At 38.3% G+C, this 27889-nt stretch overlaps 1 long non-coding RNA gene across 6 annotated transcripts in view; it reads right to left on the reverse strand.

The window, feature by feature from the left end:
* Positions 1–6074: 6074 nt before the first annotated feature.
* The window catches only part of LOC122733785, a 70181-nt gene continuing 48366 nt past the window's right edge, over positions 6075–27889 (reverse strand). For 4 of the 6 annotated variants that reach the window (XR_006353952.1, XR_006353953.1, XR_006353955.1 and 1 more), the window contains one exon: positions 6075–27796. This is a non-coding gene — a long non-coding RNA (uncharacterized LOC122733785). The remainder of the gene's footprint in view (positions 27797–27889) is intronic. The other 2 variants (XR_006353956.1, XR_006353954.1) reach the window with 2 other exon arrangements.

Raw genomic sequence — 27889 nt, forward strand, 5'->3', positions numbered from 1 at the left:
TAAAATCCACAATATTCTATGTTTTTTCCCTTTTCACTTACTTCTTCAGTTTTAATATATTTAAGTACATATGTGTATTAGCACCCTCCTCCGGATCACACCCTCTAACCATAGGCACCCCAGGGTTCTGTCCTGGGCCCTTTTCTCTTCTCCCTGTATGCTACTTCACTTGCTGATCTCATCAGCTCCCATGGACTTAATGATCTTCTCTACACTGATGATTCTTCATACTCTGCTGACCTCCAGTCTCACATATCCAACTGCCTTTCATACATCTCAAACGGGACATCCGATAGATACATTAAACTCAATATGTCCAAGACTGAACTCATTATCATACCTTCTAAACCCTCTTCCCCTCCTACTTTCACTATTACTATCTAGGACACCACCATCCTTCCAGTCCCTCAGGTTCACAACCTCAGAGTCATCCTGGACTCCTCACTCTTTCTCACCCACTAGATCCAACATGCTGCCAAAATGAGTTGATTTCATCTCTAAAACATTGCTCTAATACATTCCCTTCTCTCCTCTGACACTGCCAACACTTTACTTCGGGCTCTCATCGCCTCACCCCTGGAGTATTGCAATAGCTGCTGTTGGGTCTGCCTGCCCCAAGTCTCTCCCCACTCCAAATCATCCTTCTTTCAGCCACCAAAGTGGCTCCTTTAACTCAACAAATTACACTGACTCCCTATCACCTCCAGGATCAAATACAAAATGCTCTGTTTGGTATCCAAAGCCCTTCATTACCTAGTTCCCTTTCACCTTCCTCCTGATCTTATATCTTACTCCGTAGTAGGCAGTCTTGATCCGGTAACACTGGCCTCCTTGTTCCACAAACAAGACAGTCCATCTCTCAGCTCCTGGTGTTTTCTCTGGCTGTCCCTCATGCCACAAATCGTATCCTTCCTCAGCTCTGCCTACTGACTTGCCCGGAATGTGTGGCTGCATGGCCAAGACTAGTCCTGAAATGGTATGTTCTAATTAAGGCCTTTCCTGGCTCTGCTGTTCCTTCTTCTACGTGCCCTGCCTGTTCAGACATTCTCTTCTCTGTGATTTCTCCAAGCTCTTATATTCTATGTGCTCACAACCCATGGAATAACACAATTCCTGTTCTCTGACTGTCTCTCATCTTGTGTGTTTCAAAGTCCTTTCTCCCATGGTTGATATTCCAGGTTGAAAGACCCATGTGACTCATACCTCTTGAAAGACATATCCAAGTCTGACATTGTATAGGATTGTCCTATCCTAGTTATTTTATGTTCAAAAGCCTTTCCATCCTCTGGTATTTAAGGGTCTTTTTTCCCTTTTCACTTATTTAATCAGTTTTTGTAGGGTATTATAACACACAAATATTATTATTACAGTCATTTCTCACCTGCTGCACTACTTTTGGACCTGCTGATTTCTCCATCTTGCCCCTAGGAGCTCATCATTGGAACCACTTTATCATGCTGTGAGATCTCATCAACCTTGGTCCTCTCTGATAGGGGGTGTGTGGCTATAAACTCCAAACCTCCATTGAAGGAGAGAGGCCAGGTCTGACATCTCACCAGGTTGTATGATTTTGGGATTATCTGCTTGATTTGAATGTGCCCCAGGGTCTGGTATCTCCCCTTCCAACCTACCCCCAACTCCTCCCTCCCTTTTCAGCTTCCCCCATTAGATTAAAAACTCCTAGAGGATGGGGACTGTCTTTCTCTTTTTGTATTTGGATCCCTGGTACGCTTAGCACAGTCCTTGGGGCACAATAGGAGCCTAGTCAATGTTTATTGTCTATTGGCCATGGTCACCAATTGTTTCTCTTGTGAAACTTGATTACTTACCTTATTTTTTCAATAAATACACCCAATTCATCATCAACAACAACATGAACAGCAGCCTGCCCCCTTGAAAACACTGAATACATTCACTTTTTTGGTCATTTATTTTTCGTTTCATTGTTTTCTGATTCCAGATTGGACACTGCATATTCAAATGTATACTTTGGCTGTTGTGACTCAAGATGGGGTTTTAATTCAGAGGATCATCATTGTGATGCCAGAGTATACATATATACATATATATATATATATATATGTTGCATATTATATAATAAACATACTTTTTAAATGTTACTTGCCTTTCCCATAACCTGGACATATGAACAAGACTCCTTCCCAGCAATAATATTTCATGTTCTCAGAGCCATTTGAGATCCGATCATTTTTGTTCTAGGAGCCCTCCCAGCTCTGACACTGGTTTTATGGCCATTGCTGGTCCTGAAATTATATGTTCTAAGGGCCTTCCTGGCGCTGCTATCCCTTCTTCTAAGTGCCTTGCTAGCTCTAACACTATCTTTTATGACTTCTCCCAAGCCTTACATTCTGTGTATTCACATCCCACAGAATCAAGTTCTCTTGACAAGGTGACTGTATGCTAAAGTCCCTCCCAGGTGGGATTTTCTAGGTTGACTGCCTGGTCTACCTCATGTCCCATTTATTGCAAACTGCCTCCAACCTATCAGACATTCTATGTTGAACATACCTCCTCAAGGTCTCATTCTGGTCTCTTTGTCAACCCCCAGTTCTGATATTTTAAGCCTGGATTGCCATCCCAGCACTGAAATTCTCCATTCTAAGCTCTAGACATTCTCCAATATGTTCTTTGGAAAGGCACCTCCAAGCCAGACATTCTCCTGTCTTTTTTTTTTAATTCAATTTTATTTTCAGCTTCAAATTTTTCCCTCCCCTCCGCCCTCTCCCCCACCCAATGAAAAGGTAAGACATACAAAACCTTTTACAAATATGAAGTCACTGAAAACAAATTTCTGCCTTAGCCATGTTCTGGAAAAAAAACACACATATACACAAGAAAAAGAAACAAAGAGAAAAAAAAATCTGCTTCAATCTACTCTGAATCCATCAGTTTTCTATCCGGAGATGGAAAGCATGTTTCAATCATGAGTCTTTTGGAATTGTAGTGGGTCATTGTGTCGATCAGTTACTAAATCTTTCACATCTTTACAAAATTGCTATTATGGTGTACATTGTTCTCCTGGTTTTGTGACTACTTTGCATCTAATCCTTGAAGTCTTCTCAGGTTTCTGTGAAACTGTTCCCTTCATCATTTCTTACAAGCACAACAGTATTCCAATTCTTTGCCATCACAAAGAGCTGCTATACATATTTTTTGTACATATGGGTCAGTTTCTTTGTTCTTTGATTTCTTTGTGGTATACACCTAATGGCAGCACTGCTAGGTCAAAGGAATGCATGTTTAATAGCTTAGAATAGTTGGAGCACTACATAATGCCACCATTATTATGTAATGGCTTTGTCACATCCCTTCAGTATTGTCATTATTCTTTTATTTGTTTGTTTGGTTTCTTAGCCAATCTTTTGGGTCTGAGCTGATGCCTCAGAGTTATTTTCACTTATATTTCTCTAATTATTAGTGATTTACAGCATTTTTTCATATGTCTATTTATCTTTGATATCTTCCTCTGAAAACTGTCTTTTCATATTCCTTGACCATTTAACAATTGGAGAATGACTCTTATTTTTTTTGTAATTTTGGCTCAGTTCCCTACATATTTGAGAAATGAGACTTTTACCAGAGAAATTTGCTGCACAGATCTCCCCTTGACAAGTTTCCTGATTTTCTTCTAATTTTACCTGCATTGGTTTTGTTTGTGTAAAAACTTTTAAAATTTGATGTAACCGAAATTATCCATTTCATCTCCTGGGAACCTCTCTTTCTCTTGTCTGGTCAGGAACTCTTCCCTCATCCAAAGAACTAACATGTAATTTCTTCCACGCTCCCCTAATTTGTCGATGCTATCATACTTTGTCTAAATAATGTACCCATTTGGAGTTTATGTTGGTAAATGGTGTGAGATGTTGGATTATGCCTAGTTTCTGACTGCTTTCCAGTTTTCTCAACAGTTTTTGTCAAATAATGAATTGGGGTCTTTGGGTTTACCAAACACTAGATACTGTGCTCATTTGCGTCTGCACTTGATATACCTAATCTCTTCCTCTTATTAAACACTCTATTTCTTATCTAGCACCAAACACTTTTGATGATTGCGGCTTTGTAGTATAATTTGAGATCAGGTACGGTTGGGCCTGTTTCCTTCTGATTTTTTTTTTCATTTATTCCCCTGATATTCTTCACCTTTTGATACTCCAGATGAATTTTGTCATAATTTTTTCTAGCTCTATAAAGCAATTCTTGGTAAGTTGATTGTTATGGCACTAAGTAAATTAATTTAGGTAACATTGTCATTTTTATTATATTGGCTTGGCTTACCCATTAACAATGAATATTTCTCCAAGTATTTAGATGGCTATTTGTGTGAAAAGCATTTTGTAGTTGTGTTTGTATAGTTTGTGTGTGTGTGTGTGTTTGCAGGTAGATTCAAATATTTTCATATTATCTGTAGTTATTTTAAATGGAATTTCTGTATCTCTTCCTGCTGTGTTTGGTTGGTGATATATAGAAATGCTTATAGTTTAGCAAATATTGGACTTGCCCTGCATTCTTGGTATACATTTGGACTAGTCAGGGTGTATGATCATCCTGAAATATTGTGATCATCTCCTTGCTACTTTTTTTGAAAAAAAAGTTTTCCATCAGTGTTCATTAGGGAAATCATTCCTTTTTTTCTCCATTTTGGTTCTTCCTGGTTTAGGTTTTAAGATCATATTTGTTGCATAGAAGGAATTTGGTAGGATTCCTTTATTTTTTTTTCGACCAAAAGACTGTGTAGTATTGGAATTAATTGATCTTTAAATGTTTGGTAGAATTCACTTGTAAATTCATCTAGTTCTGTGCTTTCTTAGGTGGTTATTTTTGGCTTTTTCAATTTCTTTTTCTAAGAGTTATTTGACTATTCTATTTCCTGTTCTGAGAATATGGGCTATTTATATCTTTGTAAATATTCAATCCATTTTATTTAGATTTTCAGTTCCACTGGCATAATAGCTCCTAATAATGTTTCTTTTTTTTAAAAATTTTTGGTTAAGTGCCTTGCCCAGGGTCACACAGTTAGTAAGTGTCTGAGGCCAGATTTGAACTCTGGTCTTCCTGAATGCAAAGCTGGGACTACTATTACTACTGTGTCACCTAGCTGCCCCACCCCTTTTCAAAAAATCATATTAACCAATGGTTTTTTTAATAACTTCAAAAAGCTCCTAGTTTTATTTATTAGATCTGTTTTTTAAACTTTAAATGTTATTAATCTCTCCTTTGATTTTCAGAATTACTATTTTAATGTTTTAAAAAAAATTTTTTTTAGGTCTTTTTTTGTTGTCGTTGCAAGCCTGATAGTTTGATCAGCATTTTCCCCCTTTTATCGCTGTAAGCATTGTGATATAAATTTCCCCCGAATACAGCTTTGACTGCATCCCACAAATTTTGGCATGTTGTCTTATGGTTGTCATCTTTAATGAAATTATTGATTGTTTCTATGATTTGTTATTTGACCCACTCATACTTTAGGATTAGGTTATTTAGTTTCCAATTAATTTTAATCTATGCTTCAAAGACTCTTTATGGGATATAGTTATTATTTTGGGATTTCTTTCAGGATGTGATGTGAATTGTTCTTTCAATTTTTACTTCACACTAAGATGTCAGTGCAGTTTTCCTTTATAATTTCTTAAAATATGACCTCTAGAGTCTATTGTGTCCATAGCTTTCAGGTATTCTATTGGTTATTAAATTATCTCTTTTTGATCTATTTTCCAGGTCAGTTGTTTTTCATGCGAAATATATTGCATTTTCTTTTTATTAGTTTTTTTTTTTACTTTGTTTTACTGTTTCTTGATATCTCTGCTGTAATTAGATTCTACATGGTAAGTTCTGATTTTTAAGGTGTTATCTTCAGTGAGGTTTTGTATCTCTTTACCATTGGAGCAATTGACTTAAGAGGAATTATTTCCTTCAGTATTTTTGTACTTCTTTTACTAAACTATTAAATCTCTTTCCATAATTTTCTCACATAGCTTCCATTTTCCCAATTTTTCTTCTTCTGCTCTTATTTGATTTTTAAAATCATTTTGTTTGCTTTCTCTTTTTTAAATCTCTTTAGTTCTTCTACGAATTCTTGTTGGGCTTGTGTTCAATCTACATTTTCTCTGAGTCTTAACTTGTAGGTGTTTTTAAGTCATTGTCTTCTTTTGACTTTGTTTCTTGAGCTTTCCTGTCCCCATAGTAGGTGAGGTTCTTTTGGTTGTTGTTATTTGATCTTTTTCCAGCCTATTTCTTGACTTTGTTCTTGTTAAAGTTGGGCTCTGCTCACTTCCAAGGGGAATGACTGACCTGAGTTTCTGTCTTATATGCCCTTCTACTACTTTTACAACTCAGTCTCCCCAGACTGAGGGGGGCCTAAAAGTTTTCAGTGCTTCCAAAATGGTGTGATCTGGGGAGAGAAAGGTGTGGTCACTGCCCTCCTGGTCTGTGCTCTGCAAATCCCTGACTCAGTTTGGATCTGTTGGCTTATATGTGATTGAGTGTATGTAGACTGCTGCTCAACTCAATCGCAGAGGTTCTGCAGGTTCAGAGCCACTAGGCTCACTTTTTGTTTTCATTACCTATATCTGATACTGCAGGCTTATGTGTGGGGTCCTTTAAAATGCTGTATTATTTATTTTTTTAATCAGTAATTTGTCTTCTTTTCATTGCTTTCCTTTTTAATCCAGATGAGGCACTGCATATTCAAATTTCCATTTTGGCTGTGTGATTCAGGACATGAGTTTTAATTCAGAGGATTACTATTGTGCTTATAGATATTATATTGACATATAGGGTGCATTTCAAACCATAAATATATTTTAAAATGTTTTAAAATATAACTTACCATTCTCATAACATGGACCTCTGAGCACATAAAAAGTCTCCTTCTCAGCAAGGATAATGTGTGTTCTCAGACACATTGAAGCTCTTCTAATCTATGTTTTAAGAGCACTTTCAAACCTGACCCTGTGCAGTTTTGTCTAGAGCTAGTCCTGATATCGGATGTTCTGTACATTTCCTGGCTCTGCTATCCCTTCTTCTAAGTGCCCTGACTGCTCTGACATTCTCTCCTCTATAGCTTCCCCCAGGCCCTACATCCCATGTGCTCAGATACCACATAATCAGACAATTTCTGTTCTTTGGCACTGACCATTACTACCTTTCTGCATTCTGAAGTCCTTCTCACATTTGAGATTCCAGATCCTAGGGACCCTGCAGTCTTTTGATTCTAAGTTATCTCCAAGTTTTATGCTCTATATCCTCTCTCAGGCCTGAAATTTTTACTTTCATGTCAATTCCTGATTTTTACACTTACAGCTGGGACTGCTGCCCCAGGACAGGAAATCTATGTCCAACTTCCAAAATATTCTTTTGAAAGGCACCTCCAAAAAAAAAAAGATGAAAGGCATCTCCAAATCAGACACTATTATGGAAGGATGCTTTCATCTGTATCATTTTATGGTCAAAGTCCTTTTCCTCTTCTGATATTCTAAGGTTAGTTTGACTTTTCACTTATTTATATATGTAGAATATATAATATGTATATGTATAATATAAGCAATACAATATTTTGAAAGCAAAGATTGTTTCTTTTGAATTTTGTATATTTGCTTTATTTTTTTCAGCGCATACTGACCACTCATTAACGATAGTAGTAATATCTTTAGCAGCCTCAACCCTTCAGGACATTAAATGCAATTATTGTGTGCTCAATTAGTTTTTCTTTTCCTTTTCTTCCTTCCTTCCTTTCTTTCTTTCTACTAGAATCAGAGTAAGCCTGTATATTTACCCTCTATCTTTGACTGTGTGATTTGAGAGTTAATTCAGAGGCTGCCCATTGTGTTAATGTCAGTTATAATGAAATATATAGGAAATATAGGTCCTACCTCCACCTCTAAATATTCTTAGTTATTATTGCTTATAAATTCTGCCCTTCCCTGAGCAAAGAAACAAGTTTTTCCCAGCGATGCTATTTTGAGTTCTTGGGATCATCAGAGCCCACCCAGCTCTGATACTGTGAGGTTGGATGACCCAAGCTAGGCCTGAAATTGTGTGTGCTAAGGCCTTTCCTGGCTTTTTTATCCTTTCCTCCAAGTTCTAACATTCCCTTCTCCATGGTTCCTCCCAGGCCCGATATTTTGCATGCTCACATCTCACAATTTGATTGCAGGCTCTGAACATCTCCCACATTTTGGGTTTTAAGGTCCCTTACCCCTTTGATATTATTTGTTCTACATGCCCTCCCCAGTCTGCAGTTCTGGCTCCTTTTGGAAAACCCATTTCTAACGTCCTGAGCTTGCACTGCCATCCCAGAGATTCACCATTCTAAGCTCTGGCCAGCCTCCAGTACATTCTCTTGCAATTGATCTCCAAGTCAACATGTTGCGTTCTAAATTCCCTCTTAGCTATCTTCTTTTAAGTACAAAGTCTCCTTGCTTTGGAGGGTTTTTATTTTCTTCCTGTTTAATTATCCATTCAGCTTTATTATATTAAATTACATATGTGTCCTAACAGTACAATCATTTAAAATTGCAGATGGCATTCCTATTAAAATTGTGTACTTAAATTCTTATTTGTTAAAAAAAGAAAACTACTCCCCCATTCTTTGCCCATAATAGAAATATCAATAGCAGCATTATTAGCACATTAAGGCAGTGCATGGAGTTTGTGTGTGTGTGTGTGTGTGTGTGTGTGTATATATATACACATATATATATTAGACACACATATACACACGTGCATAAATATATATTTTGTTTTTGTCTGATATTTTTATCCTGCTAGGTTATTTTACCTTTCCTCAATGGCTGTGTGACTTTCAAATCAGAGAAGAAGCATCGAACTGACAGAAATAATATTGAAGCATATATTATATGTTATAGCCTAAATACATTTTTATACTGTTTTTAACATTTAAATCTCACTCCCCCAAATTAGATCTCTAAGCACAGAAACCAGACTCCTGTCCAGAACTTGATATTGTGCGATCTCAGGACCATCCAAGCTCTGATAATCCATGTTCTATGAGCCCTCCCAACTCTGACACCGTGCACTTCTCTGGCCAAAGCTAATCCTGAGACTGCAGTTTCTAAGACCTTTCCTACCTCTGATATGCCTTCTTCTCAATGCCCTGGCATCCTCTTCTCTCTGGCTTCTGCCAGGCCTGAAATTATGTGTGTGCATATCCCTTGGAATCAGACCGTTTCTGTTTTCAGGCTATGAACATCACTACTTTTCTGTTTTCTAAAGTCCCTTCCCAGTTTGATGCTTCCAATGAGAAGGTCCCATACAGTTCAGGCCCCATCGGTTCTAAGTGGCCTCCAGTCTCAGGTATTCTATGTTGGACATACCTTTTCAGGTCTCATATTCTGGATACTATGCCAACTCCCAGATGTGATATTCAGAGCTTGGACTGCTGTCCCAGCCATGAAATTCCCCGTTTTAAGCTCTATCCTCTAATATATCCTCTCAAAACGCATCTCCAAGTTAGATGTTGCATTTTCTTTCTTTCTTTCTTTCTTTCTCTTTCTTTCTTTCTTTCTTTCTTTCTTTCTTTCTTTCTTTCTTTCTTTTTTGGTGAGGCAATTGTGTGCTAGTAAGTGTCAAGTGTCTGAGGTTGGATTTGAACTCATGTTCTCCTGAATCCAGGGCTGGTGCTTTATCCACTGCACCACCCAGCTGCCCCAGACATTGTATTTTCTAAAGACCTTTCCAAACTTGCAACTGTACTTCCCTCCTCTGAAATTCTAGGGTTTTTTTTCCTTTTTACTTGAACAGTGTTAGTAAGTTAAATGCCAGATGTTTATTAGGAATAACAATTATTTAAGATCATAAATTATTTCTTTTCTGATTCCTGTGTCCTTATCATATTTTAATAAGCAAATATGGCCCATTCATTAATAATAATAATATTAACAATTATGTATACTTAATACCTTACCCCTTGAAGACCCTGAAGGCAATTACTTTTTTGGGTCAGTTCTATTCCTTTGTCTGAATTAAGCATAATATAATCAAAGTTCTACTTTGCCTTTATAATTCAGGACATGAGTTTTAATTTATAGGATCACCACTGTGCGTAGAGGATATGGATAGATATGGATATCTATGTTGCATTTAATACCATAAATATACTTAATTAAAAAAAATAATTCTCCATCCCCAAGACTTGAACCCCTAAGCACATAAACAAGACCTCATCCCAGCAAAGATATTAGACATTGTCAGGAAAATCAGAGTTCTGACAGTGTTCTAGGGGGCCTCTCGACTCTAACACTGTGTGGTTTACTGGCCCAAGCCAGTTCTGAAAGTATATGTGCTAAGGGCTCTGCTGGCTCTTCTCGGCCTTCCTCTGAACTCTCTGCCAGCTCTTCCCTTCTTTTCATCCTGCCTTCTCCTAGGCCTGCATTCTGCCCGCTCACATCTCACTCAGATAGTTCCTGTTCTCAAGCTTGGAACATCTCCCACCTTCTGTGTTGTAAGGTCTTACACCTTTGATGTTATGGTGGGAGGCCCTGGGACCTCACATTGTCTCCCAGCTCAGATATTCCATGTTTTATGTGCACCCTCCCAAGTCTGATATCCTGGCTTCTATCTGAAAACCCATTTCTAACTTTCTGAGATTGAACTGGCAGCCCAGTGTAGAAATCCTCCATTCTAAGCTCTTGCCAGCCTCCAAGATATTCTCTTGAGATACATCTCCAAGTCAGACCATCTATGTACTCATCTATTTACCTGCTTTGTCATCTAATGGTCAAAGTCCCTTCACTCCAGTGTCATTCAAGAAATTTTTTTCTCTTTGCACTTATTCAATGTTAATAAGTTAAATGACATATATATATATGTAGACATGTTAGTAATACATTTATTTAAAAACAAATTGTTTCCCTTGTGAATCCTATATACTTACCATATTTCCCCCCAATAATTAGGCCCCATTAATTAATTACAATAGAAACCCTTGGAAAAACCCCATATTTTTACTTTTTTGTCACTCCCCTCCCCTTTTAAATGTTTTCTTGTTAATCAAGATTAGGCATTATATATTTAAAATGCCTACCTTGGTTGTGTGATTCAGGACATGAGTTTTAATTCAAAGGATCATCATTGTTGGTTATTGATATTATATTGCCATATATGTTGTATTTTATCCCATAAATCTACTTTAAACAATTTTTTTAAACTTGTTTCCCCCATAACTTGGGCCCCTGAGCACATAAACAAGACTCCTTCCTAGCAATGAATCGTGTGTTCTCAAGCCCATACTAGCTCTCATTGTCATTCTAAGAGCCCTCCCACCTCTGACACTGTGTGGTGTTGTAGCCTAAGCTAGTCCTGAAATATATTTAGGGCTTTCCTGATTCTGATATTCTTTTTTACTAAGTGTCCTGCCTTCTAAGGATTCTCTTCTCTCTTGCTTCTCCCAGGCCCTTGTATCCCACAGAATTAAACAATTTCTGGTCTCTCCCTTTCTGTGTTCTAATGCCCTTCCCACCACTGTCATTATAGGCCCCCAACCAGCTCAGGCCTTCTTGATTCTGAGATGCCTCCAAACTCATTCTCCCTTCCATATTCTCTCCCAGGTCTGATATTCCGGTTTTCATGTCAACTCCTACTTTTCATACTTACAGCAGGGACTGCTGCCCAGCACTGGGAGTCTCTATTCTGAGCTCTCTCCAACCTCCAATATATTCTCTCCAAAGGGTCAGACACTATTATCTATGCTCCCTCTCAGGCAGGGCAAAATCTCCTCCCTCCTCTGATTCTAAGGTTGTTGGTTTCTTTTTTTTCCTTTTCACTTATTTCTTGTTTTAGTATATTAGATAAATGTGTTTGCAAGTCATTTGAGAGCATAAATTGATTTTTCGTTTGAATTCTGTGTACTGCCTTTATTTTTTTCAATAAATACTGACTATTCATTAACAACAATTGTGATATCTACAGCAGTCTTAACCCTGTAAGACACTGCATGAAATTGTGGTTTTCAGTTTTCTTTTTTTTGGTTTTAATTAGTATTAAAAGAAATACCAATAGGCCCTATATGTTAACCTTTTCAGTCTCTGACTCAGTGATATAGGACATGTTTTAACTATGAGAATCACCATTATGCCAATATATATTATAATGTAACATAGGTTGCTTCTCATACGCTAAAGAAACTTTTAAAAATTGTACACATTGGGGCAGCTAGGTGGCGTAGTGGACAAAGCACTAGCCCTGGATTCAGGAGGACCTGAGTTCAAATCCGGCCTCAGACGCTTGACACTTACTAGCTGTGTGACCCAGGCCAAGAAGTCACTTAACCCCCATATCCCCACCAAAAAAAAAATGTACACATTTACTGGTCAGTCCCCATAACTTTGCAACCCTGAGCTCAGAAACAAAACTCCTTCCTAGCAATGATATTGCATGTTTTCAGGGCCATCTAAACTCAGATAATCCAAGTTCCAAGAACCCTCCCAACTCTGACACTGTGTGCTTTACTGGCCCAAATGAGTCCTAAAAGCATGTATTTAAGGGCTCTGCTGGTTCTTTTCCACCTTCCTTCCTTGAGTTCTCTATCTTTCTCTTCTTCCTGCCTTCTCCCAGGACTGTATTCTGCCCACTCACATCTCACTCAAGAGAGTTGCTGTTCTCAGGCTCAGAACACCTCCCATGTTCTGTGTTTTTAAGGTGCCTCACACATTGATATTTGTTCTTCATGCCCCTTCTGAAGTCAGATATTCAGGCTCCTATTTGTAAATATTTCCAACATCTTAAGTTTGGACTGCCATCACCATTCAAAAATTCTCCATTCTAAGCTCCAGGCTCTAATATATTCTCTTGAAATGCATCACCAAATAAAATATATCTTCTTTTTATTTTATTTTTTTGCAGGGCAATGAGGGTTAAGTGACTTGCCCAGGGTCACATAGCTAGTGTCAAGTGTCTGAGGCCGGATTTGAACTCAGGTCCTCCTGAATCCAGCGCCAGTAAAATATATCTTCCCCTGCCCCTGTAAAATATATCTTCTAAAGAATGTTCCAGCTGCCTTTTCTTAATTTTAAAATCCTGTCACTCCATTCATATTCAAGGCTTTTTTTTCCTTTTCACTTATTCAGTTTTATTATCTTAAATTGCATATATATAATATATGCTAGCATATATACATGCTAGCAATCGTGTTAGCATTTAAAACCATAAATGGTGCCCCTATTAAAATTAGGTACTTATGGTTTCATTTGTTTGAAAGAAAACACTCCCCATTCATTATGAATAATAGAAATATCTGTAACAGTTTTAAGAGTAAGGAAGTGCATGGAATTTTTTGTCCCCTAGAATATTTTTTCCTATTAGCATCCAGCTAAGGTAATATACCTTTCCTCACTGGCTGTGTTTTGGGACCTGACTTTTAAATCAGGGCATCAGCATAGTACTGATAAAAAAATTATATTGAAACATATGTTGCATGTTATACTACATATATATATAACTGATGCCATGTGACGTTATGGGCACAACCAGTCCTGAGATACTATCTTCTACAGGCTTTACTAGCTCAGCCATCACTTCTTCTACCTGCCTTGATAGTGCTGTCATTCTCTTCTCTATGGCTTCTCCCAGGCCCTACATTCTGGGTGCTCAGATCCCATGGAATTAGACAATTTCAGTTCTGTGGCTCCAACTATCTCTCACTTTCTGTGATCTAGATCCCTCCCAAATTTGATGTTCTAGGCTGGAGGGTCTCATCTAGCTCTGGCTCCATTTCTTCTAAGTTATTTCCAAGCCTACACATTCTATGCTGGACATACCTTCTGAAGTCTCATATTCTAGGTACTATCCCAAGTCCCTGGTCTGCTATCCGGAACCTGGACTGCACCATCCCAGCCGAAATTCTTCATTCTAAGCTCTTTCCATCCTTCAATATGTTCTCTTGGTAGCACCAAGTCAGATACTACAGTTCCTAAAGATTCTCAAAGCCCTGTCATTTTAAGGTCAGTTTTATTTTCCATGGATTTCTTCTGTTTAGCTATAATAAATTCAAGTCATTTAAGAGCATAAATTGTTTTTCTTTTAAATCCTACGTTCTTTATTTTTTCAGTGTCTACTGACTATTCATTAATAGCAGTGATATCTACAGCACCCTGAACACTAAAAATCACTGCAGTAATTACTATATTGTCAGTTATTTTTTCCCCCTTCCTTAACTCTTTTTTTCCTTTGGAACCAGATTAGGCACTTACATATTCACTTTCTGTGAGGCAGGATATGAGAGTTAATTCAGAGTCACTGTTGTGCTAAACACAAATTATACTGAAATATATGTTGCACTTCATGCCCTAAACATACTATTTATTGTTGACATTTCCCTGCTATTGCCCAAGAGTTGTAACCAAAGACAGAAACAAAACTAGTTTCCAGCAATGATACTGCATGTTTTCAGGCCCATATCGGCTTTAATTTCTATTCCAACAGCCCTCCCAGCTCTGACACTAATTTGCTGGCTCAAGCCAGTCCTAAAAATGTGTAGGCTTCTCTTCTAGCTGGCTTGCATTCTGCTCACTCACATCTCACTCAGTCAGGCAGTTCCTGTTCTCAGGCTCTGAACAACAGCCACATTTGGTCTTTGAGGGTGCCTTCCCCCTTTGGTATTATGGAGAGCAAGGCCCCATCTGGCTCAGGCAGTCGGCATCCCAAACTGCATCCAAGCACACACTGTCTGTTCACCATGCTCATGGAAGTCTGATATTCTGGCTATATGAAAACCCATTTCATTGCTAACATTCTGAGCCTGTAGTATCAAACCCACTGTACAAATCCTTACAGTTCTAATATCTATCTACCCTCTGAAATTTTCTTGAAATGCATCTCTAAGTCTGACCATCTATGTTCTAAAAACTCCCCTGGATTTGTCATTATGTGTTCAAAGACCCCTGAACCTGGTGATATTCAAGGATTTTCTTCCCCTTTCTTATTCAGCTGCATTACATTGTTACATTGTTGTCTTAGAAATACAATGATTTAAATTCACAAATATTGAACCTTTTAAGACTGGGTAATTGAAAATCTTGTTTTCAACAAGCATTCCCTAAGGTAGTGAATGAAATGAGTTTCTTTCCCCCTCAGGATATTTTTACTTTTTCAGATTTTCAGCCATTGAAGGTAATTTATTTTTACCTTTCCTTACTGGCTGTGTCTCAGGACTAGACTTTAAAATCACCGCATCAGCATGGTGCTTATATAAATGATATCAAAACATGTTGCATCTAGAGATAAATCTAACAGTTCCTCCTCAGAAATAGGAACTCTGAGCACAGAAATAAAACGCCTCAGCAATGAATGACATTGAGGGCTCTTGAGGCCATCTGAGTTCTATTATATGTTCTAAGAATTCTCCCTGCTCACATACTGAGGTTTTAAGGCCTCTTCCTGGTGATGCTGCTGAATGTTCTAGTCTCTCCTAGGTCTGATATTCTGGCTTCTGGGTCCACTCTCTGTTCTGATGCCCAGAGCCCATTCTGTTATCCAAGCCCTGAAATTCTATCAAACCTCAAGATGTTTTCTTGAGAAGGCAGACACTCTATTTTCTAAAGATTGGCCCTGTTCTGTCATTTGATCTCCAAAGTTCCCTCCCTCCCAATATTCTAGGATATGTTTTTTTTTTTCTTTTTCACCTACTTTTTGTTTTAGTGGTGTTGTGGCCCAAGCCTGTTTTGAAATTCTATGTTCTGCAGACTTTGCTGGCTGTTATCACTTGACCTACATGACTTCCCAGCTGATCTTTTCTTATCTATTGTTTCTCCTAGGCTTGTCATACTCTATGCTCATATCCCATGGAGACAATTTCTGTTCTCTGGCTATGACTACCTCTTACTTTCTGTGTTCTAAAGTTCTTCCCAAGTTTGATATTCTAGCTTGGAGGGCCCCACTGATTTGAAATTTCCTCCAGCTTAGACATTTTATGTTGGACATATTCCTTCAAGTTTCATATTTTGGCTTCTATGTCAAATCCCAATTACGATATTCAGAGCCTGGACTAGCACCTCAGTCCTGAAACTCTCCATTATGCTGATATGATACTGAAATATATGATACATCTCTTACACTAAATATACTTAAGGTTTTTTTTAACTTGACCCTCCTCATTAAGTTGGAACTCTGATCAAAGAAACAAAACTCCTTCTCTGAAATTGTATTGTATGTTCTCAGGCCATCTGTTTAAAGAATTTTCCCAGCACTGACACTGAGGTTTGAAGGCCACTCCTAGTCCTGACATTCTATCACTTGTTCTAGGTGTCTTCCCAGTCCTGTCATTCTCTTCTTCATGGATTCTCACAAGCCTGATGTTCTGCATGCTCAGATCCTAGTGAATCAAGCAATTTCAGTTCTTTGGCTCTGACCATCTCACTTTTTTTGATTGAAAGCATGGACTCCCAAATTTGAAAGTCTAATTTAGAATGCCCCATCTAGCTCCTCTCCTCTCACTGGTTCTAAATTGCCTCCAAATTCAGAGATTGTACGTTGGACACAACCTCTCAATTCTCATATTCTGGCTTCTATGCCACATAGGGTTCACTTCTGATATTCAAGTCTGGATTGTCAACTAAGCACTGATACTGTCCATTCTAAGCTCCATACAGTCTCCAAAATATTCTCTTATAACACATCTCCAAGTCAGACACCATTCTCTAAGAACCATAGCAAGCCTGTCATTGTATTGTTGTCACTTCCTACCTCTTCTCCAACCTTTTCACTTATTCAGTTTTACTCTATTAAATCATATATTTATATGTACATATATTAGCAATACAATTATTTGAGAGCACATTTTTTCTTTTGAATTGCTTTATTTTTTCAATGAATACTTATCATTCATTAACAATAATAGTGATATCTAAAGTAGCCTTAATTCTTCAAGCTATTACATACAATTACCTTTGTCTTTCAAAAAAAAAAAACAAAACTGGAACCAGGTTTGGCACAGCATGCTAACCCTTCCTCTTTGGTTCTGTGAACTAGAGTATAAGTTATAATTCAGAAGATAGACTTTTTTTTGGGTGGGGCAATGAGGGTTAAGTGACTTGCCCAGGGTCACACAGCTAGTAAGTGTCAAGGGTCTGAGGCCGGATTTGAACTCAGGTCCTCCTGAATCCAGGGCCGGTGCTTTATCCACTGTGCCACCTAGATGCCCCATAAGATCAACTTTTGCTGATATAAATAATTGTTATCTGTTTTAGCTCATTTTTTTAAGCCTCTTTTATCAATGCTGCCTACATTTACCTGTCCTTCCCCAGAAGTTGAACCTCTGAGCACAGAAACAAAACTTATTGTATATCACTTGGGCCCATCTGAACTCTGACAATCCACGTCCTTAGAGTCCTCCCAGCCCTGACATTGTGAGGTTTTGTGGCCAAAGCTAGTCCTGAGATTTTAGGCTGTAGGGACTTTTTGAGCTTTGATATCCTTTCTTCTATCTGCCTGGCCAGCTTTGACAGTCTCTTTATTCTGACTTCTCCCAGGTCTAACAGACATACTGTGTGCTCACATCTCAGGGTATCAGACAATTTCACTTCTGTGGCTCTGGCCAACTCTTACTTTGAGTTCTGAAGTCACTCCTGAGTTTGATATTCTAGGTCGGATGGCCCCATCTAGTTGAGGCCCCATTGTTTCTAAATTGTCTCCATGCTCAGACATTCTACTTTGAGCATCCCTTCTCAAGTCTCATATTCTGGCTTCTATGTGGGACTCCCTGGACTACCATCCCAGCCCTGAAATTCTCCATTCTAAGCTCTATCCAGTATTCAGTGTTCTCTTGGAAAGCACTTCCAAGTCAGATATTGTAGTTTCTAAAGTCCTTCCCCTCTTAGTTATTTTGTTCAAAAGCCTTTCTGTTCTCTGATATTCTGCAATTTCTTTCCTTTTCACTTTATCAATTTTAGTATATTAAATGATATATGTGGATTAGTCATACAGTTATTTAAGATCACAGATTGTTTCCCTTGTGAATCCTGTGTACTTACCTTTTTTTTTCTTTTCAATAAATTTGGCCCATTCATTATCAATAATTGTAATTTTTACAGCAGCCTTATTGCCTTTAACACACTGCATGCCTTTACTTTTTTGTCAGTTATTTTGTTTTTCATTTCATTGTTTTCCTTTTAATCCAGGTTAGGTACTTTATATTAAAATTTCTGTTTTGGCCATCTGATTCAGGACTTGAGTTTTAATTCAGAGGATCGCCATTGTGCTTATAGGTATCACACGGAAATGTGTTGCATTTTATACCATAAGCATATTTTCAAATATATTTTTTAAGTTTACCTTCTCTTCCCCATAACTTGGACAAGATTCCTTCCCAGCAATGATATTGTGTTCTATGGCTGATCATTAGAGCTCTCATAATCTATGTTCTAAGAGCCACCCAGCTCTGACAGCATGTGCTTTTTTGGCCAAAGCGAGTCATGAAACTGTTATATTCTAAAAGCTTTTGGAACTCTGATAGCCTGTCTTTCTAGAGGCCTTCCTAGCTCTGACATTCCCTTCTCTCTGAATTTTCCTGAGCCTAATCTACTGTGTGCTCAGATTGTACTGAATAAGACAACCTATTTTCTGGCTCTATCTTCCACATTGTATTTTTAAGTCCCTTACTCCTCTGACATTATGAATAGGAGGGCCCCCATTCAGTTCACACACGATACTAAATTGCCTCTAAGCTCAGTCATTCTATGTTCTACAGACTTTCTCAGGTGATACTCTGGCTTCTGAGCCTGGCTTGCCATCCCAGTGTTGAAATTCTCCATTCTAATCTCTGTTCAGTCTCCGATACATTCTCTTACAATGTGTATCCAAATCAGACAATGTATGTTCCAAAGACTCTCCTGACCTTTTCAATTTTACCTGTCCCTCCCCATAAATGGGAACTCTAAGCAATGATACTGTGTGTTTTCAGGCCCATCTAAGCTCTGATAATCTCTGTTCTAAGAGCTTTCCTGGATCTGATATTCTCTTTTCTAAGTTTCCTGCCTGCTCTGACACTCTCTTCTCTCTGACTTCTCCCAGATATGACGTTCTCTGTGCTCACATCCCATGGAATCAGACGATTTCTATTCTCTAGCTCTGACATCCTATCACTTTCTATGATCTATGGTCCTCTCACCTCTGACATTCCAGGTACCATGGTCCCATCTAGTTTAGAATCTATTGCTTCTAAATTTCCCCCAAGTTCATTAATTTAATGACATTCTATGTTCTACATATCCTGGGTTCTTATATTCTGGCTTCCTTGTTAACTCCCAGTTTTGTCATTCAGGGCTGGTACTTATAGTAAATTCTGACCATTAACAGTAATAGTGATCTGTAGCCTTAACCCTTGAAGATACTACATACAATTACTGTGGTTCAATTTATTTCATTATTTTAAAAATTGGAGCAAGATTAGGCATTGTACAGTCACCTTTACTCTGAGTTGCAGGACATGAGTTTTAGTTGAGGGTATTAACATTCTGTTGATATTAAATTATATTGAAATATATATTGTACCATATAGCATAAATATATTATTGTTATTTAAATTTTCCTGCCCCTCTCCATGACTTAGACCTCTAACCACATTGAGAAGACCAATTCCCAGCAATGATAGTGTGTGTTCTCAGGACCTTCTCAGCTCTGACATTCAAGTTGTAAAGAAACTTCTAATCTTGACACTGTATGTTCTAAATGCTTTCCTAGTAGCTCATCTAAGATTTATATAGTGCCTACTATGTGCTAGGTACCGTGCTAAAAAAAAAAGTGCTTTACAAATATTATCTTATTTGATCTTCACAATAGCCCTACCTCTTTGATTTCCTCCTCTAAGTTCTCTGCCAGCTCTCATATCCCTTTTCCTTTGGCTTCTCCCAAGACTGACATTCCATGTGCTCACACCCCATGGCATTGGGACAAGCTCTGCACATCTTAGTTTCTGTGTTCTAGGGTTTCTTCCACTTTTACTATGTTTGATGTTAAATTTCCAGCAAATCCAGACATTCTATGTCCTACCTGCCCTCCTAGATCTGAAATTTTGTATTCTAATTATTCTCTCGAAATGTACTTTACGTTCTAAAGATAGTTTATGTTCTAAAGACTCTCCCAGTTGTCATTTTATGTTCAAAGAATCCTCAGAGAGTTGTTTTTTTTTCTTTTCACTTATTTATTGTTTTATTATAGGAAATTACATATGTCTTAGCAATACGATAATTTAAAGTCACAAATGGTGTCCCATTTTTCAAAGTGGGTTTTTATTGAAACAGTTTGTTTCAATAAAAATCCTCATTCACTACCAATTAAAGAGTTATAAATTGTAGAATATTTTTTGGCATGGAATTTGTTTGACAGGTTTGCTTTATTTTGAGTCAGCTACAACAATACATTTTAAACTATCCAATTTGGTTGTGTTTGAAAAACAGTTTTAATTCAGAGCATCATCATTATTCTTTAATAAATTATATTGAAACATGTTACATCTCATAGTAAAAAATATCCTTAAGTCATTGTTTTTGACATTTACCTCTCCCTCCTCATAGTCTGGAACCCTGAGCAACAAGTAAAACTCTTTGCCAACGATGATATCAGGTGTGCTCAGGATCATCCCAAGTCTACTAATTTTTGTTCTAAGAGTCCTCTCAGCTGAATAGCTGACATGGCCAAAACTAGTTCAGAAATTTATGTTCTAGGGATTTTCCTAGAAAGGTATCCCTTGTTCTAAATGGTTTCCAGTTCTAACACTCTCTTCTCTGTGGTTTCTCCTAGGCCCTACATTCTGTGTCCCTCACATCTTACGAATTTATGGGCTCTGACCATCTCAGGGACTCTTGATGCTAACTTGCCTCCAAGTTTAACGTATTTTTTAAGGTCTGATATTCTGTCTTCCATGCTTTAACTTTTGAAGCCTAGACTGTCCCACAGTGAAATTCTCTGTTTTAAGTTCTTTCTAACCTCCAATGTATGTTCTTGTATACCTCCAATGTATACCTCCAAGTAAAAAATTGTATTCTATAAACTTTCCCTGTTATTTTATTTTCAAAGACCCTCCCTCCTCAGATATTCTAGGGTCTTTTTTTCTTTTTCACTTATTTATCCAATTTATTGTATTCTATGTTATCTTAGCAATATAATTCTTTAAAATCACAATTGTTTCCCTTTTCAATATTGTGTACTTACCTTATTTTTCTCAATAAATACAGCCCTTTCATTAACAATAACAGTAATATTTATAGACACTTTTAGCCTTCAAGATACTGCATGCAAATTACTTTTTTGTCAGTTATTTTTTTTTCTTTTCTTTGTTTTCTTTTGGAGTCAGATTAGGCACCATATGGTCACCTTTCCACTTTGGTTTTGTGATTCAGTATGTGAATTCTAATTCAGAGCATCATCATGAAACATATGTTGCATCTTGCACCCTAAATATAATAAAAAATATGCACTTGTACCTCCCTAGGAGCTCATAAAACAAACTATTTCCCAGCAGTGGCAGTGTGTTCTCAGCACCTCCCAGCTCTGACACCACTCCCTGGTTTTGTATCTATGTTTTGTATGTTTCCCTGGCGCTGATATCCCTGGTTTCATCTTCCCTGAGGGCCAGGATATTCTCTTCTCTATGCTTTCCCAGGTGTGGCTTTCTACATTTTTAGATCCCACTGAATTGAATTAAGGGTGTTCTTAAGCCCTGAGCTGTTACTTTCTGTGTTAAGGTCCCTTCCACCCTTGATATTCTAGGTCAGGTGGCTCTTGATTCTAAATTGCCTCCAAATTCAAGTATTTTATTTTCTCTATGTCCTCACAAATCTGATATTCTGGTGTCTGTCAATTTCCAGTTTTGACATTCAGAGCCCAAAGTGCCTTCCGAGGGCAGAAAGTCTCTATTCTTAGCTCTAGCCAACCTCCGAGTCAGACATTCTATTTTGTAAAGATCTTCCCAGCCCTGTCATTTTATGTTCAAACTCCCCTCCCTCCTCTCTCTGTCTTTGCCCTTTTATTATATTAAATCACATCTCGGTCTCAGCACAATGATTTAAAATTGAAAAAATGTATCCCTTTTTTGAATTGTTAACTTTTTCCCAATAAATACTCCCTGTTCATTAAAAAATAATAGTTTTATCTTTAGCAGCCTCACCCTTTCAAAATACTGCATAAAATTACTGTTTTTGGTCAGTTATTTTTTTCTTTTTCATTGTTTTATTTTGGAGACTGTATGTTAACTTTTCCTCACTGGCTGGGTCTGAAGTCCTGCATTTTAATTTCGAGTATCTCCATTGTGCTGATATAAATTATAGCTTGCTTCACTCTGGTAATCCCCTATGTGCCTCCCCATTCTCTAGGGTTAGTCTCAGGTTTTCTATTGTGTACTAAGATCCTTCTGACTCAAACAATTTCTGTTCTCGGGGTCAATCCAACTGCCATTTTGTCTTCCAAGGTCCCTTCTACCTCTGGTGTTCCAGGTTCTAGGGCTCCTATTCAGCTCTGGGATTCTTGATTCTAGATTTCCTATGAGCTCAGATATGTTCTGCATGGCCTCCTGAGTCTCATATTCTGGTTTCTGTGTCCTAGTTCTGATAGTCATGGCTGGATCTGCTATCTCAGTGCTGAAATCCTCAATTCTAAATCTAGCCAACCTCCAATATCTGTTCTTGAAGGGTACCACCAAGACTAAACATTCTATGAGTATTTTATGTTCTCAGGCTACTCCTTCCTCTCATAATCTAGGAGTTTTTTTTCTTTTCTTTTGTTTATTCAGTTTTATTACATTATCTTACATATGTCTTAGCAAAATAATAATTTAAAATCACAAATGGTGTCCTTTTTTGAAGCCTATGTACTTACCTTAGTGTTTTGTGTGGTTTTTTGGGTTTTTTTCAATAAATAGTCCCCATTCATTAACAATGATAGTAATATCAACAGCAGTTTTACCCCATCAAATCATTGGATGGAATTATTTTTTGGTTGTTTTTTTCACCTCAGTTTTTTTGGTTTTGTTTTTAAGCCTGATCAGGCACGGTGTATTCACCTTAGCTCTTTGTCTGTAGGGTTCAGGACTTGAGTTAGAATTTCCAGCATCACCATCGTGCTGATATTTACAATATATGTTATATTTAATTCTGTAAAGCTACTTGGCTATTTATTGTTTTCTATAATTTACCTTTCACTCCGAACACTTTGCCCACTGAGCACCTAAATTTAAAGAAGCAAATTCCTTCCCGGTTTTGATGCTAAGACCCTTAGCAACTCAACCAATCTCTTCTCTAAGGCTTCCCCCAGGCCGGCTATTTTCTTGACTAACCTCCCACTGACTTGCACAATTTGTGTTCTCAGGGTCAGATTATCTCCCACTGTCTGTGATCTCAGGTCTCTCCAAACTCTGCTATTCCAGGCTCCAGGGCCCCATCAAGTTCAGGCACTGTTGGCTTCTAAACTTCCTTCCAGCTGAGCCATTATATGGACTAAGTGACCTCTCTTCAATTTCTGTCATTCAGATCTCTGACTGCTTTCAGAAAGCTCTCTAGCAGTTCCTATAGTTTATCTTGAGAGGCATATTCTAGTCCAGATACTGTATGTTCTAGGGGCCCTCAAAGCTCTGGATACAATTCTATGCTATAAGGTCATGCCCTAGTATGAGAGACAGGGTCTCTTGTTTGTTTCTTCTCACTTTCATTTCCTTTTATTTGATAACATTGAATGTCTCTTATCAATACAATGATTTAAAAGCAAAAATGGGATCCCTCTTACATACTCTATACTTAACACCTACCTTATTTGTTTCAAAAATACTCCCCATTCATTACCAATAAAACAAATGTCAATAGCAGTCCTACCGGAACAAGACAGTTCATGGAGTTAATTTGTTTTAAACCAGATGAAATACTCTATTTCCCCTTTCCTTTCTGGCTGGGTGTTAAGGAGGAGTTTTCATTCCAAACATCATCACTGCACTTCCCTAAATGATGACTCTTACAATATGTGTTCTCTGGCTCCAGGAACCTCCCACTTTCTGTATCTGAGGCTCCCTTCCACGTCTGAAATGCCATCCAGCCCCATCCAGCTCAAGCATGTCTGATTCTAAACTGCCTCCACGCTTAGACAGTCCATGCTCTGCATCCCCTCCTAGGCCTGACATCCTGTTTTCTATGTCAACACCCAGTTCTGATGTTCAGAGCCCAGACTAAGGCCTTCCCAGGGCTGACAGGCTCTAAGCTCTACCCAGTATCTCATCCTGAAAGGCAACTCCAGACTTAGCTCGCTGTTCTGGTTTCTGAAGACCTTCCTTCCCTGATTCACTTTTTAAGGGCCCTCCCTCCTCTGATAGCCTAGGGGTTCTATTCTTATCACTTAACTTATTCAATTTTATTATATTAGCTTATTTATTATATTGGCTTAGCAATACAATTATTTAAAATCTCAAATGGTTTCTTTAAAATCCTGTGTACTTACCTTATTTTTTTCAATAAATATTCCACATTTTTAACAATTATATCAATCTCAACAGCAGTCTTACCCCATCATGGCAATGCATGTAATTACTTTTTTTTTTCATTTTTTTTTTCTTTTCTTTTTTTTTTTTTTTGAGCCAGATTAGGCACTGTATGTTCACCTTTCTTCTTTGGCTGTGTGGTTCAGGACCTGAGTTTTAATTCAGAGTATCACAATTGTGCTTATAGAAATGATATTGAAATATATGTTGCATCTCTTACCATAAATATACTTCGTATTTTTTAAAGTAAATTTACCTATCCCTCCCAATACCTATAGCATAGGGTAAATTAAAAAAAAAAACCAACAACAACCCTCCTTCCCATATATGACATTATGTGTCCTAAGGCCCTTTTCATGCCATAAAATCTGTTTTCTATGAGCTCTGCCCACTGGGGGATTCTGTAATTTTAAGGAAATGCCTAGTGCTGACATTCTATATGAGAACAGCCCTACTGGTTCTAAGATTTGCTTGTTCTGAGAGCCCTCCCAGCTCTGACATTCGTGACTGTAACTATTCTCAGTTCTGGCATTGGATTTGCTAAGATCCTAATGATTTGAACAATTTGTGTTCGCAGACTCTGACCATCTCCCGCTTTCTGTGGTCTAAGGCAGTGGTGCCAAACTCAACAGAAATGAAAGCCACTAAGCCATATATAAGGATCCCTAAGGGTCACATATTGACTGCACTTTAAAATACAATGTTATCTAAGCTTTACTATAGTTTTACTGATTTTGTTAAGTATTTCCTAATTCCATTTTAATCTGGTTAGGAAGGCACTGGGGAGTTTTGTGGGCAATGTCCAATATTTGACATCTTTGGCCTAAGGGCCTGCCCAGTTTGGATATGCCAGGTTCCAGGGCCTCCTCTGGTTTAGCCATTCTTGCTTCTATATCTCCTCCACGTTCTGAAATTCTGTGTTTTAAGTACCCTGCCAGGTCTGATACTGTCCACTCCCAGGCCTATCATCCTGAGTCCTGACTGCCCTCTTAGCTCTGAAATTCTCCATTCTAAGCTCTCTGGCCTCATAAACCCAAATACTCTGTTCTAAAGCTCTTCCCTCCCAGGTCTGGAATTCTATGTTCTATGGCCACAACTGGCTATGATATTTCAGGATGTTTTTTTTTTTCCTTTTCTATTATCTACTTATTTTTATTTTATGATATTGCATATGAGTCTTGTCAATATACTAATTTAAAGGAGAAAATGTTGTGCCTTAAGTCCTATGCACTTACCAGCTTGTTTCAATAAACACTCCCCATTCATTGCCAATGACAGGAATAGCAATAGTAGGCATACCGGATTAAGGCAGAACACAAGAATTACTATTTCTCTCAAGGCTTTTTCAATGTTTTTTCCTAAGTAAGATAAGGCAGTGAATGTCCTTTCCCCTTTTCCTTTTGACAATGTGATTGAGGATCAGAATTTTCATTTGGAGCATCATCTCGGTGCTGATATAAATTATATTGAAACATATACTTTTTTATTGTTTTACTTTACCTGCCCTACTCTGTAGCTTAAGACCCTGAGTGTGTCAACAAAACTCCTTCCCCGGGAAGTTAGTGTGTGTACTCAGGACCACTGCAAATTTGCCAATCTGTGTTCTAAGAGCCCTCCAAGCCCTGATCTTATGTGGTGTCAATGCTACTCCTAGTTCTGACATTCTTTTCTGAGGGACTCATTCCATGTGTCCTGCTGGCTCTGACACCCCCTTCTCTGCTGCTCCTCCCAAACCTGACATCCTGTGTGCTGCCTTTCCTCTGAATCAGCCCGCCTTATTCTCACATGTCAATCCTCTCTCACCTGGTGGGTTTTAGGATCCCTCTCATGCTTGATGTTCTAGGTTCCAAGTTCCCATCCAGCTTGGGCTTTCTTGATTCTAAGTTCCCTGCGAGCTCATTCATTCTGTTCTACATATTCTCTCCCAGGCCTGATGTTCTGGCTTTCCTATGAACTCCCTGTTTTGACACTCAGAGAATGGAGTGCCACTCCACTTTTAGACTTCTCTATTCCAAGCAATCTTCAGCCTGGGATTTAGCCTCTGCAAAGGCACATTGCCAGCCATTCTATGTTCTCACCCTCCCCCCGCCCCAATACTATGGGCTATTTTTACTTCTAACTTATTTGTTAAGTTACAAATGAAACTTAACAATACAATAATTTAAGATCCCAAATGATGTGGCTTTTAAATCTTGCATACTTACCTTATTTTTTTTCCAATAAATACTCTCCATTCACTGGCAATGGGAATGCTGATAGCAGCCTAACCAGATCAAGGCAGTGCATAGAATTATTTTTTTCAGGGCTGTTTGGTGGGGGTGGGAGTGGGGGAAAGGGCTGTTAAAGGCATTGGATTGTCCCCTTTCCTCTCTGAATCTGTGCACCGGGACCTGACTCTTATTTCCGTGTCCCCACTGAAATCAATGTGCATCTCGTTCCATAAAGAGCACCTGCTGTTGCCTTTTACATTTACCTGTGACTCCCAACATCCTGGGCCCCTGAGACAGCGACCAAACTCCTTCCCCAGGATTTACATTCTGCTAGTCTGTACTCTATGAGCCCTCCCTCTCAGCTTGCACACTCACTCCACTTGGTGACTGGGTGGTGGGAAGCCTCTCTTGGCTCTAAGAGCCCTGAGAACTCTGCCTGTTCTCACATTCTCTTCCCTCTGGTTACTCCCGGGCCTGACAATCCACCATCTCAGATCGGGGTTCTAACCTCCCTCCCTCCTTCCTATTCCTGGCCCCTGGAGGCCCCTTCCAGGTCAGGCCTCCAAGCTGAGATAGTCTTGGCGCCTTCCCAGAGTAGATATTTGGACATCTATTTAGACCTCCAACGTTCAGAGTCAAGTCTACTACCCCAGTGATGAAATGTTCTATTCTAAGCTCTACCCAACTGCCAATAGGTTCTCTTGAGAGGCCAGACATTCCACGTTCTAAAGACCTTCCCAGCCCTGCCATTTGGGGTTCTAAGGCTCCTCCTTTTTTTTTTGGATAGTCAAGGGTGAGTTTTTCCCCTTATCACTTATCGGTTTAGTTCTATTACTTTAAATACAAGTCTTAAAAATAAAATTATTTAAAATCCCCAATATTGTCCCACTTAAATCCTGTGAACTTACCTTTTTTTTCAATAAATACTCCCCATTCATTAAGAATAATAGGAATATCGACAGCTGTCTTACCCTTCAAGGCACTGCATGGGATAACTTTTTTGTCGGGTTTTTTTTCTTTTCTTTTTTTTTTTTTTTTTTAGGGGGGGAGCCAGATTAGGCACAGTATGTTCACGTTTCCTCTTTGTGTGGTTCAGGACCTGAGTTTTAATTCAGAGCATCACTATTGTGCTGATATCAATTATATTCAAAGAAATTTTGCATCTCATGCCATAAAGATATTTTATCATTTT

Source organism: Dromiciops gliroides, chromosome X (genome assembly GCF_019393635.1).
Source record: "Dromiciops gliroides isolate mDroGli1 chromosome X, mDroGli1.pri, whole genome shotgun sequence".
Lineage (NCBI taxonomy): Eukaryota > Metazoa > Chordata > Mammalia > Microbiotheria > Microbiotheriidae > Dromiciops > Dromiciops gliroides.